This window comes from Salvelinus fontinalis, chromosome 1, assembly GCF_029448725.1.
Source record: "Salvelinus fontinalis isolate EN_2023a chromosome 1, ASM2944872v1, whole genome shotgun sequence".
Lineage (NCBI taxonomy): Eukaryota > Metazoa > Chordata > Actinopteri > Salmoniformes > Salmonidae > Salvelinus > Salvelinus fontinalis.
Window position 1 is genome coordinate 25801195 of NC_074665.1, and position 17158 is coordinate 25818352.

Genomic DNA, 17158 nt, shown 5'->3' on the forward strand with positions numbered 1-17158 from the left:
ATTGTTTACAGACAGATTATTTCACTTATAATTCACTGTATCACAATTCCAGTGGGTCAGAAGTTTACATACACTACGTTGACTGTGCCTTTAAACAACTTGGAAAATTCCAGAAAATGATGTCATAGCTTTAGAGGCTTCTGATAGGCTAATTGACATAATTTGAGTCAATTGGAGGTGTACCTGTGGATGTATTTCAAGGCCTACCTTCAAACTCAGTGCCTCTGCTTGACATGGGAAAATCAAAAGAAATCAGCCAAGAACTCAGAAAAAAAATTGTAGACCTCCACAAGTCTGGTTCATCCTTGGGAGCAATTTCCAAACGCCTGATGGTACCACGTTTATCTGTACAAACAATAGTACGCAAGTATAAACACTATGGGACCACGCAGCCGTCATACTGCTCAGGAAGGAGACGCTATCTATCTCCTAGAGATGAACGTACTTTGGTGCGATTTTTTTTAAAATCCCAGAACAACAGCAAAGGACCTTGTGAAGATGCTGGAGGAAACAGGTACAAAAGTATCTATATCCACAGTAAAACTAGTCCTACATCGACATAACCTGCCGCTCAGCCAGGAAGCCACTGCTCCAAAACCGCCATAAAAAGACCAGACTACGATTTGCAACTGCACATGTGGACAAAGATCGTACTATTTGGAGAAATGTCCTCTGGTCTGATTAAACAAAAATAGAACTGTTTGGCCATAATGACTATTGTTGTGTTTGGAGGACAAAGGGGGATGCTTGCAAGCCAAAGAACACCATCCCAACCTTGAAGCACGGGGGTGGCAGCATCATGTTGTGGCGGTGCATTGCTGCAGGAGGGACTGGTGCACTTCACAAAATAGATGGCATCATGAGGTAGGAAAACTATGTGGATATATTGAAGCAGCATCTCAAGACATCAGTCAGGAAGTTAAAGCTTGATTGCAAATGGGTCTTCCAAATGTACAATGACCCCAGGCATACTTCCAAAGTTGTGGAAAAATGGCTTAAGGATAACAAAGTCAAGGTATTGGAGTGGCCATTACAAAGCCCAGACCTCAATCCTATAGAAAATGTATTGTGGGAAGCTTGTGGAAGGCTACCCGAAACGTTTGATCCAAGTTAAACAATTTAAAGGCAATGCTACCAAATACTAATTTAGTATATGTAAACTTCTGACCCACTGGGAATGTGAGAAATAAATCATTCTCTCTACTATTATTCTGACATTTCACATTCTTAAAATAAAGTGGTGATCCTGACTGACCTAAAACAGGGAATTTTAACAAGGATTAAGTCAGGAATTGTGAAAAACTGAGTTTAAATGTATTTGGCTAAGGTGTATGTAAACATCTGACTTCAACTGTAAATTAATAATAAAGGAGGTCAATGTAAATAGTCCAGGTAGCCATTTGATTAACTGTTGAGTCTCATGGTTTGGGGGTAGAAGCTGTTCAGGTGCCTTTTGGTACCAGACTCAACACTCCAGTACCACGGCAGGAGTCTTTGACAATTTTTAATGCTTTCCTCTGACACCGCCTGGTAAAGAGGTCCTGGATGGCAGGAAGTTCGGCCCCAGTGATGAACTGAGCCGTACGCACTACCCTCTGCAGAGCCTTGCAGTTGGTTGTTTAGAAATTGCCATATGAAGTGGTGATGCAGCCAGACAAGATGCTCTCAATGGTGCAGCTGTAGACTTTTTGAGGATCTAAGGGCCCATCGCCATCGATGTGAATGGGGACGTGTTCGGCCCTCTGTTTCCTATAGTCCACGATATACTCCATTTTCTTGCCCACATTGAGGGAGAGGTTGTTGTCCTGGCACCACACTGCCAACCTCCTCCCTATAGGCGGTCTCATCGTTGTCGGTGATCAGGCCTACCACCGTTGTGTCATCTGCAAACTTAATGATGGTGTTGGCGTCAGAGTATGTGAGCGGAGATAAGCGGTCGGAAATACATGCTTGCACACGTTCTTTCTAACCGCTCAGCTAAAAACCGCTCCTCGATCAAAAAGAAAACAAAACTGCCGCTCCAAATTAGCTCCATTCATTAAAATTACAATTTAACCAACACCCATCTATTTTTGTGACTACGTTGACCTACCATTTGGTTTTGAAGTATTACAACCAAACCATATGATTTGAATGAAAGGTATTTTAATAAACAGGAAAAGGTGACTATATGGGCAATATTAAACAGCAAATAAACACTAAATAGGTCAGGAGCCAGACAGGTAGCCTAAGAAGGATCGAACATTTATTATTTAGGTTATATTATTTAAATTGTTTCAAAACTATAGCCTACAAAGAAATACATTCTGAAGCATTTGCGAGTGCGACACAGTAGACTGGCTGGGACATAAAGCGCTCAGCATTTAAACAACATTTAGTTGTATTAAATCATTATAGTTTATAAATTGCGCATATAGGCTGTGACTTACTTAGAATTAAATACAAATTAAACAAAAAATCAGTCTAAAGTGCCTGTGAATTCATTTTTAGTAACATGAGTTTGGCCAGAGTACAGCTTCAGGCACGTGATGGTGCCTGGAGAGCAGGCCAGCAGTAGAGAATACCCTCTCTGTGTTTGCAGAACCACTGGGGATGCTAAACACCCTTCGGGCCACTCTTGCCAGACTGGGCAGGGATGCCTAGTTGTTTATTTTTTGTTGGCCTAAAGAATTTTGGGCAAAATAACCCAATGGAAAGCTCCTTCAAAGAGGTAATATGCCAGGCCTATTGGGCCAAAATCAATGATGGCCTATTGTATAGATAATAGAACGAACATAAACAAAACTTTTAAGAGATAGGATTTTTAATCTATAAATGCTTAGCTACAATGACACACTTAGCTATGTGGCTACCCACCTCCGTTCCTTTCTGTTAGCATGTGCATGTAGTAAATACACCATCATGCTTTCGGGATACTTGTCTTTTCAGATTCCACAATGATTATTTAGCTGTAGACACTACATCACCACACTCCCTCTCTTGCTCTTGGTCGGTCCTCATCTTTGTAAGTCACCTTGATTTTTCACCTGTGTGTTTTATCCGTTTCTTTATGAAAATATTTAGTATACTAGATGACAGTAGCTAAAGCAGGGGGCTATAGCAGCACACAAGTAAGTTACAAATGCATGCTGGGCCGGGAATGCCCTGAGCCCTTTTAGTGAGCTCTATTGGAGCTGGCGAGAAGACCGATGGTCCAGGTTTTGGGGAACTCACTCTGCACTCCAGTCAAATTGGGCATGGATGAACAAGGAGTACAGGAGGGGACTGAGCATGCACCACTGAGAGGCCCCGGTGTTTAGGGTCAGCATGGCGGATGTGTTGTTGCCTACCCTCACCACCAGAGGGCGGTCCGTCAGGAAGTCAAGGATCTAGTTGCAAAGGGAGGTGTTCAGTCCACGGGTCCTAAGCTTGGTGACAAGGTTGGAAGGGACAATGGTGTTGAACGCTGAGCTGTAGTCAATGAACAGCATTCTCACATAGGTATTCCTCTTATCTAGGTGGGTGAGGGCAGTGTGATGTGCGATTGAGATTGTGTCTATGGATCTGTTGGGGTGGAATGCAAATTGGAGTGGGTCTTGGGAGTCTGGGATGATGGAGTTGATGTATGCCATAACCAGCCTCTGAAAGTACATTGTCCACAGACGATGCGATCACCATCACACTGCCCTATCCCATCTGGACAGGAGGAATACCTATGTAAGAATACTGTTCATAAGGCGCTCCCGAGTGGCGCAGTGGTCTGCCACTAGAAATTCTGGGTTCGAGTCCAGGCTTTGTTGCGACTGGGAGACCCTTGGGGCGGCGCACAATTGCCCAGCATCGTCCGGTTTAGGGGAAAGTTTGGCCGGCAGGGATGTCCTTGTCCCATCACGCACTAATAACTCCTATGCTGGGAGCAGTGTACGCTGACACAGGTGTACGGTGTTTCCTCCGGCACATTGGTGCGGCTGGCTTCCAGGTTAAGTTGGCATTGTGTCAATAAGTAGTTTGGCTTGGTTGGGTTGTGTTTAGGAGGACGCACGGCTCTCGACCTTCGCCTCTCCCGAGTCTGTACAAGACTGTAACGGTAGTTGGATACCACGAAATTGAGAAGGGGTAAAAAAATAAATAATGCTGTTCATTGACTACAGCTCAGCATTCAACCCCATAGTACCCTCCAAGCTCATCACTAAGCTTGAGGCCAAGGGTCTCAACCCCGCCCTGTGCAATTGGGTCCTGGACTTTAATGGGCCGCCCCCAGGTGGTGAAGGTAGGAAACAACACATCCATTTCACTGATCCTCAACACTGGGGTCCCACAAGGGTGCATGCTCAGCCCCATCCTGTACTCCCTGTTCACCCATGACTGTGTGGCCATGCACGCCTCCAACTTAATCATCAAGTTTGCAGACGACACAACAGTAGTAGGCTTGATCACCAACAACGATGAGACAGCCTATAGGGAGGCGTGTGGTGTCAGGAAAACAACCTCTCACTCAACGCCGACAAAACAAAGGAGATGATTGTGGAATTTAGGAGACAGCAGAGGGAGCACCCTTCTATCCACATCGAAGGGACAGCAGGTGGAAAGTTAAGTTCCTCAGCGTACACATAACGGACAAACTGAAATGGTCCACCCACACAGACAGGAGGCTGAAGAAATTTGACTCGTCACCTAAAACCCCCACAAACTCTTACAGATGCACAATTGAAAGCATCCTGTCGGGCTGTATTACCGCCTGGTAAGGTAACTGGGACCGAGAGACTGAAAATTAGCTTCTATCTCAAGGCCATGAGACTGTTTAACAGCCATCACTAACACAGAGGCTGCTGCCTACATACAGACTTGAAATCATTGGCCACTTTAATAAATGGATTACTAGTCACTTTAATAATGTTTACATATCTTGCATTACTCATCCTATATGTATTTACTGTATTTCATACCATCTATTGCATCTTGCCTTTACCGCTCGGTCATTGCTCATCCATATTTGTATATATTCTTATTCTATTGCTGTACTTAGATGTGTGTATTAGGTAGTTGTTGTGGAATTGTTAAGATTACTTGTTAGATATTGCTTCACTGTCAGAACTAGAAGCACAAACATTTCGCTACACTCACAATAACATCTGCTAACCATGTATGTGACCAATAAAATTTGATGATTACAGATGTGAGTGCTACATGGTATTAGTCATTGTAGCATGAAGCCTTAAGAGTTCTTGGGAACCGGAATGATGATGGCCATCTTAAAACGTGAGGGAATTACAGACTGGGACAAGGAGAGGTTGAAAATGACTGTGAATATGCCTGCCAGCTGTTCTGCGCATGCTCTGAGAATGCACCCTGGAATACCATTGGGCCCCGCAGCCTTGCAGGTGTTGACCTGATTAAAGACTTTACATAGTCCCTAGCATGAGTCATTTACTGTCAGCCTGGGTGTAAAAGGAGAGAGGTAATTGTCTCATGGAAGATCAGTTTACAGATGTAAGATTGTGGTGGATTTGGGTATATGTATCAATGAGGACAAATTGATTAAACACACCATACATATCTCAATAAAAGTCATTACATACAGTAATCCATACAGTAATCCATTTATATATTTTCTTTCATAAAATGTGTTATAAAACATGGTTTGGATTAGAAAACAGCAATCCTCCAAAAAGTTAATATAGTCAAAATGTTGAGGTGTCCAAACAGTTGGTCCTTGGCACTATCCTCCATTCTGAAGGACTCTGGTCAAATCCTCATAAGAGACTCCTTTAGCTGCTCATACATATGCTGGTCCTATAGAGAGGGGACAATAAAGTGCATTTGTTTGAGTCATTAAAAATTCTGACTTTCTCTCTCTCCGTCTAACGCAGTTAAGCCAAAACCACGCCCCATTATTCGGAGGGATGTTCTACTGCGCTCCCATTGGCTAGCTAGCTTGTCTCACTCACAGGCGATCAGTGCAGAGACAGTGACCTTCCAAGGTAAGGATGGAAAGTGTAATTTAACAATTAGCTGCCTACCGTAATGCAGGCCTATTATCATCATCGTGTTTGTGTAATGGATGTGAAATGGCTAGCTAGTTAGCGGTGGTGCACGCTAATAGCGTTTCAATCGGTTACGTCACTCGCTTTGAGACCTTGAAGTAGTGGTTCCCTTTGCTCTGCAAAAGCCGCGGCCTTTGTGGAGCGATAGGTAACCATGGTTGACTGTTGTTGATGTGTGCAGAGGGTCCCTGGTTCGTGCCCGGGTCGGGGCGAGGGGACGCCATAAAGTTAAACTGTTACATTTTTGATGTTGATCCGGGTCACAGCACCAATGTAACAGTTTAACTTTACGTCCGTCCCCTCGTCCATACCCGGGCTCAAACCAGGGACCCTCTGCACACATCAACAAGTCACCCACGAAGCATCGTTACCCATCGCTCCACAAAAGTCTTACATCCGTTACATTTGGTAACATTTGCAGATGTATTTATTTTCAGAGTTTCAATGAGTTGTAAAAATGGCTCAAGATAATTCCCTCCACTGAATGTCAGCTAAATTAACCTAGGCTACTAGCTCGGTATTTGAAGTTGTTATATTATCATCAGTAGTCTCAGGTAAAAGCATATGCTTATTTTCCATCATTTCTCAAATATTGATTAGCTAATCATTCTGTCGAATACGCTATGCTACAGCCATTGAATCTGTCTTTGAGCGTTTAGGGACGTTATACTATTGTAACAGTATTGCTTCCGTCCCTCTCCTCGCCCCTACCTGGGCTTGAACCAGAGACCCTCTGCACACATCAACAACAGCCACCCTTGTAACAACTACTTCAGGTCTCAGAGCGAGTGACGTCACCGATTGAAACGCTATTAGCCATTTCACATCGGTTACACTATTATATTTTTCGAACTTGGAAATACAAGGGCAAATGTTATTAATCCGTGACTAAAATGTCGCGCTACGTGATATTCACTTCTGTACTTGGAGAGCGCCCCTCTGAATAACGGGGAGTGGTTTTGTCTTAACTGCGTTGGGAAAAAGAAAGACGCGTCTACAGCGGGTGGTCCCTAAAACCACAGAGTATCCATTATATTGACCAGATAGTCTAGTGGCCACTCTAACAATGAAAATAAATGTATTCAAAAATGGAAGGCAGTCGGAAGGAGGCAAGATCAGGTGGGACGATTCTAGCCAATGAGCGGGTAGGTTCGCTTTTGAACAACAGGCACAACGGTTTCCATTAGTTACCACAGACAGAAATTCATTATCATTAAAAGAAAATGCTTTTTGGTTTTAATTTAATGTTAATCATACGGGTAGCAGTGTGGTTAAGGTTTGGTTAAAAATTACATTTTAAAAATATACATTTTAAAAATAGGCGGTGTTTACCAGGCGGAAATCCGATAAAACCCCTTTATTTCTCGAAGTCGCTGGGATGCCATGTGTCCTACTTATATCAGTACACTTGTAACAACTTACTCATTGCGACACTTATATTAGACCAAATAAGCCACATGTAGCAAATAAGCCATTCCATTTAAAATATATATATAAATATTTTTTCTACTCATTGGCCTCCATACAAAAAAAATGGAGAGCTCCCAGTTATCCCTCTTGCTATGCCTTTTCCTCTCAGCTAAATCACAGTGTGTAAGTAAAAAGCACACGACTTCATTGTATGACCACAGGCTAGACCACGTTTACTTTGGGCTTAATTTACATCTGTACGGGCCTCCCGAGTGGCGCGGTGGTCTAGGCTGTGCCACTCGAGATTCTGGGTTTGAGTCCAGACTCTGTCACAGCCGGCCGCGACTGGGAGACCCATGGGGCAGCGCACAATTGACCCAGCGTCGTCCGGGTTAGTGGAGGGTTTGGCCGGCAGGGATGTCCTTGTCCCATCGCGCACTAGCGACTCCTGTGGCAGGCCCGGGCGCGCTGACACGGTTGCCAGGTGTACGGTGTTTCCTCCGACACATTGGTGCAGCTGGCTTCCATGTTAAGTGGGCATTGTGTCAAGAAGCAGTGCGGCTTGGTTGGGTTGTGTTTCGGAGTACGCACGGCTCTCGACAGCCGCCTCTCCCGAGTCCGTATGGGAGTTGCAGCGATGAGACCAGACTACCAATTGGAAACCACGAAATTGGGGAGAAAACAGGGTAAAAAAAGAAAGATGTACATCTGTATGCAAATAGGGATGGAAATAGTAATTACGGAACAGTTAGTTCCCCAGAGTCCACAAACCCCCTGAGGCTGTGTGGGAATAATGTGCTGACCCCCTCCTTCATTGTTAATGATTTAGGAATGCTGAGCCTAAGGATGACTGATGCAACTCAACAAGCCATTACCAGACACACACTCACTGGGGACATAACTAAATACTTAGACTTGTCTAATCGATTTGGATTCGAGGTGAGTCACTCACTGGGTAAATGATGATAGTGCAGATTTGGGGTTTAGTTACATGTGTGCAGTCATTCATTTGTCCATGTCCCAATACATCTCACCTTTTTAGACACAGACGGCTGTACTTTCTTGAAGGCGTCCTCAAAGTTGCTCAAAGTGCTTGCTGACCCTGATCACGGCCACAGGGCCGTTGGAGTAGCTATGACCTGAGAGGTTAATAAGTACAAACTCAGACGGAGAGGAAGTGGACTGGTGACCTTGAGGCTATAGCGCAAATCCCTGGTGGAGGATACTGTACAATTGCTATGACCTTGGCTACTGTACTTATCTTGCCTTAGAAAGCATTGTAAACAGAAATCCAGCTTTCTAAATGGCAGACATGGGGAAATGCATGTGAGCAGTAAACCAAGGTTGCAGAGTGTTCCATAAAAAAATAAAAAGAGTAAAGAGGCAGAGAGGACCTAGATGTCTTTAGGCCAGTATTATCTATGTAAGATGGGTTGGGTTGAGTCAGGAGGTAGGCTCTCAGAGCATTGACAGAGGCTTCCCTCACCAACACAGACAGGTCTGCCCCACTGCATGGAACACAGACACACATTACACATACACTCAAACGCATAATATCCACTGTGTTATTATAGCCACTGTGTTGATGAAGGCGGAGTGAACATCTGTAACAAAATCATCAGGGTGTTCTAAGGGAGTGGGTTTTATTTCTCCCGGTGGAGCAGACAGACAGGTTTAGATGCATTTTGCTCCCTCCTTCCTTCTCTGGGACACTCACGTGAAGCAGTCACTGCGCACGTCATGGGCTATCTCTTCCAGACTCACGTCCTGCTCCAGATGAGGTTTGCTTCCCCCCTATGACAGACACAGTAATCATGAAACAACCCTTCTCCCAGCAACAAACATTATGAGGCTCATGGACCATTTTGAGCTTCCCTCCATGGCATTCCACGTTACCCTGGTGATGGTGAGTAAGATGGCGTGTCGGTCTGACGGAGGTGGGAGGCCCACATACAGGTTCTTGTCCAGACGGCCTGGTCTCAGCACAGCAGGGTCAATAATATCTACAGGGACAGCGTCAATAATGGTGAATAACTTCAAGGATTTTGATTGTAGCTTCATATACAAAACTGTACATGTGTCAATATAATCATACCCCAAAACACTGAATAATAATCTTTGTGATAGGTGAATATCCATGTCAGTGAGGGAGTGAAATTATGCCAGACGTCCACCTGGTCTGTTGGTAGCCGCCATGATGAAGACCTGCCGCCTGGCCTCCAGTCCATGTCCGTGTGTCCATGACCACACGGACACTGGCTCCAGACTGAGGACACACCGCCACCATCACCCACATGTCAACAATACTATTCTCATCCTCGCGATGGTGACCATCAGATAGCGGATTATTGGCCCCTCTCACCTCATGCCCGGAGCGGCGGGGGCACAGTGAGTCAATCTCATCGAAAAAGATGACACAAGGGGCAGAGTTCCGTCCTCGCTGGAACACCTGTCGCACAGCCCGCTCGCTCTCTCCGACATACTGAGGAACAAGAGACGCAACGATGTCTAACCCATGTCGAAACGCACAGCTCGAATAAAAGAGGCGCAAAGATGTCTACGCTACATAACGCTAAGATAATAATTCAGGACCCCAGGACCTTTGTGTTTTACTTCACATTATATAAAGTCAGTGGGCATGAGTTAGGAATGTTACCTCCCAGTGTGAACGGTATCTGATGTAATGCCAATTAAGGTTATAGATGGCTGTGACTACAGGTAACGGGAGCCCTCTCCAAGTAAATAATGCACAAGGCTGTTGGATCAGTTCAGCCTGCTCTCTGTGAGTACGCTTTCGAGAGCTACGGCGATGCTATTGATTTCAGTGGGGCACTTCAGTTACAAATATACATTTCAGCAGATCTACCAACACAGAGGCAATATTACTGGACAGGGCAAAGAGTCACAGGGAAAAGAGTGACGTCGAGGCACTCCAGGAATCTGTATAGCTGGATGTCTCACCATGTTCAGCAACTCTGGCCCCTTGACAGAGATGAAGTTAAATCGAGACTCATTGGCAACAGCCTGAAATAAGAGAAAACGGTATAATGTTTTAAATGATTAATTACTTAAAACTACCACAAGCCTTCAACATTCCACTTATTTTAGCAGCTGGCAAATGGTAACTTGACCAGCAGGGTCTTTCCATAGCCTGGAGGCCCAGCTAGCAACACCCCTGCAGGAGCACTGAGACCCAGGGCTTTGAACTGCTCAGGAGAACACACAGGGGCCTATGGACACACACACAGTTACACACACACTGCCCTTATTCATCTAAACAGCACACTGCCCGCATTCCTTCTGATGTCAACCACATTGAATGAATGCTGGCATGCTACCAGGACTATTTGCATTGTCCCCCCTCCCCCATTTTTACGCTGCTGCTACTCTGTTTATTATCCATGCGTAGTCACTCTACCTCTACCTACATGTACACATTATCTCAATACCTTGACTAACCTGTGCCCTCGCAGCAGTACACCCTGTATATAGCCTCGCTACTGTTATTTTATTGTTGCTCCTTAATTATTTGTTATTTTTGTATTTTTCTTATTTATTTTTTACTTCAGTTTATTTTAGTAAATACTTGAACACTTATTTCTCTTAAAACTACATTGTTGGTTAAGGGTTTGTAAGTAAGCATTTCACTGTAAGGTCTACCACACCTGAAATACACCCTACCACAATCCAGTCTGAATCTGGTGTTTAGAGCTAGATAGAGATAAAAGGCCTGTCATACAATTTTAATGCATGTATAACATTTACAATTAGGGACGAGATGTTACCAGTATCACTATACTCGTTAGTATTGTAGCAAGGAGACAAAACACTGACAAAACAGTAACTTCTTTAGGAAAACAGCCCTAATGTTAGAAACAAACACCATTATGTTGTCATCCAGAGTCAAATGTATTTTCCAAGCTGTAGCACACAATACTTCACATACAGCAGATTTTTAAAGAACCAATGAGTTCGGTCAGCTTCTTGTTTAGATTTTTGCCATGGAAAAAATATATAGATAATGGTATCGTCCCGGGCACCATTTACAATGTGCCATTAACTCTGTGAACACTGCTATTGACCGTGTAAATTGACTGACATCATGCGGTTGTTAAATGAACCCAAAGAGAACATATGGTTCCTTGTGTTGCTACTTATTCAAATCATAGCAGTTGAGTCAAACTACCATGTTGTTGGTGAGGAAGTCAATTATATATGGTTAAGTTCCCACTGTCAATCACATGCTCAGAACAGGTATATTTCCTTTGTTCTGATGACAATACCTTCTAGGGCGGGGACAATTGCTGTATGGTGTTATGCTTTTAGAGTAGATAGTTTAATGTTTCTTAAAGAGCTAACTGAGATAGAGGTTGATATTTAACTTGACCAACTTAGATGCTACAAGAGCAAAGGAACTGTTCAATTATACTTTAAGGAGGAGGCAAGGAGTTTTTCCTGACCATGTGACCTGACCAGAAAAACTCCTGGCCCAAATTAAGTCAAAATCTTAATATGTTGGTGCGCAGTGGCAACACTGAGCCCAACATATTAGATATTTTGTTTCAGGCCTATCGAGGCGATACCCACCAGGAGGGCCATGGTGAGCTCTTCGTGGATGTCATGCAGGGCCCCCACATCCTCCCAGGTGACGTCTGGCACCGTGGCGAAGCCTTCACGCTTGGCAGAGGGCTGCACGCTGGCCTGTTCCTCAAACAGAGATTCACTGCTCTTCAACAGAGACAGCAGGTGACACAGCTCCCCCTGGTGGTAAAGACAGAAGTGGAACATTTTCACATCACTGAATCTGGTGAACATCCCACCTTAATAGTCAGAGGGAATAGTGGATCCCATACTATGTACAGCATTCTGCCCTGGTGAAAAACACAACTAGTCTACACTTATGGAGTCAAATATATCACCCTGAAGATTGTCTCTGTGGCCAGAGGCTGCTGCTCATCTCTCGGTGGTACATTGCTTAGGTCTGTCATCTCCTGGCTTTCTGTGTCTGCTAAAGCCTGACAGCTCTCATCACCTGCTCCCTCCTTGGCCTTTGGGCCCTGTGGGAGAGGACATGCGCCCTGAGGCCGTTCTGACTCTCCCCTCCGCCTTGGGGACCAGCCCCTGGTTCTTGTCCTGCATCTCCAGCAGGACCCTGTTGACGGCGCCCATGGCGGCCTCGCGGCATAGTGCCATGAGGTCAGCTCCCACGTACCCAGGGGTCAGACGGGCCAGCTGCCGGTAGTCAAAGTCCTCAGGGAGCTTCAGCTTCCGACAAAGGGCCTTCAGAATTCTGAGAGCAGGAATCAACACATGGCGGGTGACTTACAGTTGCAACACCAGAGCTAGCAACCACATTCTTGTCAACACCACTATTATTATAGGAGACAAGCTCACTCACCTGAGACGAGCTGCTTCGTCAGGGATCCCCAGACAGATTTCTTTGTCAAAGCGTCCAGCACGGCGCAGCGCTGGGTCCAGAGAGTCTGGCCGATTGGTGGCACCAATAACCATCATCTGGGCTGTGACAGCTAAAGAGTTCAGGTCTGGAGGAACATATCGATGAGTGAAGGGAAGATAAAAGTCAACCAAAAGTACCAGAGAACGTGAATTGATCCTCTCCCAAGCCTGCCAACAAAATATGTCATATTGATATTTTTATCATAAGTACTAAAACAGAGATATTCCTATCAACAAAATGAAATTATGAAATCAACAAATGTATTCCACTAGTATCTCTCACCATCTATGCAAGTGAGCAGCTGAGCAACAATCCGTCTCTCCATGTCCTTGGATGCCACCTCTCTTATTAGGAGTGATTGCATCAATCTCATCAATGAACAGGATGCAGGGGGAGCTGGTCTGCAGGGGTAAAAGGACCAGAATTGTTAGTTTGAGCAAGCTGTCCTTAAAAAAAAGGCACAGTTAGCTGTAAAATGAAATATAAAAAACCTAACTGTGTAGCATCCTGACAGTAAGGACTCGGGAGTAGGGCTTTCCCCAACAACAACAAAACATCTTGGTTCCTAGAGTTGGAACTTTGAGACTCGAAATTGAGCTCAGGTGCATTCTGTTTCCATAAATCATTCTTGATATGTTTCTAGAACTGGATTGGAGTCCACCTGTGGTAAATTCAATTGATTGGACATGATTTGGAAAGGCACACACCTGTCTATATATAAGGTCTCACAGTTGACAGTGCATGTCAGAGCAAAAACCAAGCCATGAGGTTGAAGGAATTGTCCGTAGAGCGCCGAGACAGGATTGTGTCGAGGCACAGAACTGGGACATGGTAACAAAAAACATTCTGCAGCATTGAAGGTCCCCAAAAACACAATGGCCTCCGTCATTCTTAAAATGGAAGAAGTTTGGAACCACCAAACTCTTCCTAGAGCTGGCTGCCCAGCTAAGCTGCGCAATCGGGGGGGGGGGAAAGAGCCTTGGTCAGGGAAGTGACCAAGAACCCGATGGTCATTCTGACAGAGCTCCAGAGTTCCTCTGTGTATATGGGAGAACCTTCCAGAAGGACAACCATCTCAGCAGCACTCCACCAATCAGGCCTTTGGCCAGACAGAAGCCACTCCTCAGTAAAATGCATATGACAGCTTGCTTGGAGTTTGCCAAAGGCACCTAAAGACTCTCAGACCATGAGAAACAAGATTCTCTGGTCTGATGAAACCAATATTGAACTCTTTGGCCTGAATGGATCAAGGGAAAGATGAACGGAGCAAAGTACAGAGAGATCCTTGATGAAAACCTGCTCCAGAGCACTCAGGACCCCCGACTGGGGTGACGGTTCCCGTTCCAACAGGAGTGGCTTCGTGACAAGTCTCGATGTCCTTGAGTGGCCCAGCCAGAGCCCGGACTTGAACCCGATCTAACATCTCTGGAGACTTGAAAATAGCTGTGCAGCGACGCTCTCCATCCAACCTGACAGAGCTTGAGAGGATCTGCAGAGAAGGATGGGAGAAACTCCCCAAATACAGGTGTGCCAAGCTTGTAGGGTCATACCCTAGAAGACACAAGGCTGTAATTGCTGCCAGAGGTGCTTCAACAAAGTACTGAGTAAAGGGTCTGAATACTTATGTAAAAGTTTTTTTTATATACATTTGCAAAAATGTCTAAACCTGTTTTTGCTTCGTCATTATGGGGTATTGTGTGTAGACTGATAGGAAAAATAAAATGTAATCCATTTTAAAGGCTGTAATGCAACAACATTTTGAAAAAGTCAAGGGGTCTGAATACTTTCCGGATGCACTGTATGTTTGCGACTGCTCGACCCAAATCTCGGTCGGCCAAAAGCCTATCCACCAAACAATCGACTAAATGGTGTCAGCCCTACTTAGGAGTGACACTTACCACAGCCTGCTCAAACAGCTCTCTCAGCTTCTGCTCAGACTCCCCAGACACCAGCTCTGGCACAGACACCTTCAGCAAGGGCAACTCCAATTCCTGTTAACGCAGAGGGAAATGAATAAGTCACCTAGAAACCACTATATTATTTGCAGATTTTTCCAGGAAATGTGTAAAAAGAGCTACCAAGAAAACAGGTTTTGCACATTAGTGAGAAAAAAATGAAATCACACAACCAGCTACATATGGACAACATGCAGACCAAGGTTATTAGTCAACAAAAAAAGAATTAAAACAAAATCATTAACAAACCCGTTTGAAAAACTAAAACTATTATACTTGACTACAAAACTAACTAAAATCCATCATGAATTATGTTCAATTAGATTTTTCTCTAAACTTCAGCCAAAAACCTAAGCTTTTTGAAGGTTGTCTAGTTACTGAATCTGGCAGGTAAATGTGGCTGGGAGATGGCAATGTTTCAAATAGGCCTAGCGTGTGCATCCCTATTACTAGCGATCACTAGATAACAGAAAATAAAAAAACGTCTAGGTTGCCTGCTAGATTCTGCCTTTTCTACTAAAGTTAAAAAGCAGTGGATTGGTGTAAACATGGGCGAAAGAGTTTCTCTGTAACAGAGTTAAGAACGTACCATAAGCTCACGCCACAGCTAGCTTGTAATGTTGCCGATGGAGCTATCGATTAGGTCTTTTTCGATAGCTCAAACGGTTGGTACGTTGTCAAGTAAATCAAATTGTCACATGAGTCTAATACAACTGTTGTAGACTTTACCTTGAAATGCTTGCTGACGAGCCCTTCCCAACAATGCAGAGTTTAAAATAAAATACACAAGAATGGAGCTATATACAGAAAGTACCAGATCAATGTGCAGGGATACGAGGTAGGTATTTGAGGTAGATATGTACATGAAGGCAGGGTAAAGTGACTAGGCATAAGGATAGATAATAATACGAGTAAAATAAATAACTGAGTAGCAACACACTGACGTCCATTTCACTGGTGCCATGACCCAAATCGGCAGTTGGGCTCAGCTCAACGGCTGGGTTGGCTCGCTGTGTAGCGAGTTTAAAAGGAGTGAGTGTAACAGAGTTAAGAATGTACCGTAGGCGCACTCCACAGCTAGCTTGAAATGTCACCAATGAGATATTTTTCGATAGCTCAAACGGTTGGTATGTTGTCAAGTAGGGCGGTCACGTGCGTCTGCGAGCAGAGGACAACTGGTTTGAGCCCAGTATGGTGACAGGGAAAGAAGCTACACTGTTAGCAGTTTCACTTCCACCATATTTTTTTTACACCAGTCTCTCACAGACTATTCCTTTAAAATCCAAGTCACATTGAGATGGGTTTAAAATTATATAATCAAACCTATAACCTGACCCGTCACCTTGTATTACTGCCAAACAGTTGCAAAATGACATCCCAAAAAAACGATTCAACACAAATGACTAGCCTAGCCTCTCATGCATGCTTTCTATCCCTATCACTAAATAATATAAAAAACGAAATATTTGTATACAACTTAAACTAAATAAAAACTAGCAAACCAGGTCTGAAAACTAACTGAAACAAAACTGCAAATAAAAATCCCAAATTTTACAGAAATAAACACTATAACGGCAGGTAGCCAAGCGTATAGGAGCGTTGGGCCAGTAACTGAAAGGTGGCTGGTTCTAATCCCCGAGCCAACTAGGTGAAACATCTGAAATAACCTTGATCCAGACTCGCCACAGTCATGAAGGGGCCATGGAGCAGAAAACCCCAGTCATGGGGGGCCATGGAGCAGAAAACCCCGTGGAGGGACAACCCCCAGCTGCTGGTACATCTCTGGGTGACGCATATGGATCAGCAGCTTGCACACCTCCTACAGTTACAAAGAGCCAAGCCATTATGGTTCAGCACCTGGGTCATCATGTTCAGTAGGATACAATGTAGCAAAATGCTTTGAAATGAATACGAGCATTCTTCATCTGTACAAACAATAGTATGCAAATATAAACACCATGGGACCACGCAACCGTCATGCCGCTCAGGAAGGAGATGCCTTCTGTCTCCTAGAGAAGAATGTACTTTGCTGCGAAAAGTGCAAATCAATCCCAGAACAACAGCAAAGGACCTTGTGAAGATGCTGGAGGAAACAGGTATAAAAGTATCTATATTCACAGTAAAACGAGTCCTATTTCGACATAATCTGAAAGGCCGTTCAGCAAGGACGAAGCCACTGCTCCAAAATCACCATAAAAAGCCAGACTATGGTTTGCAACTGCACATGGGGACAAAGATTGTACTTTTTGTATAAATGCCCTCTGTCTGGTCTGATGAAACAAAATTAGAACTCTTTGGCCATAATGACCATC

At 44.3% G+C, this 17158-nt stretch overlaps 1 pseudogene; it reads right to left on the reverse strand.

Annotated features, from left to right (window-relative positions):
- Window positions 1-5628: 5628 nt before the first annotated feature.
- On the reverse strand, window positions 5629-16764 carry LOC129855733 (nuclear valosin-containing protein-like; annotated as a pseudogene).
- Window positions 16765-17158: the final 394 nt, after the last annotated feature.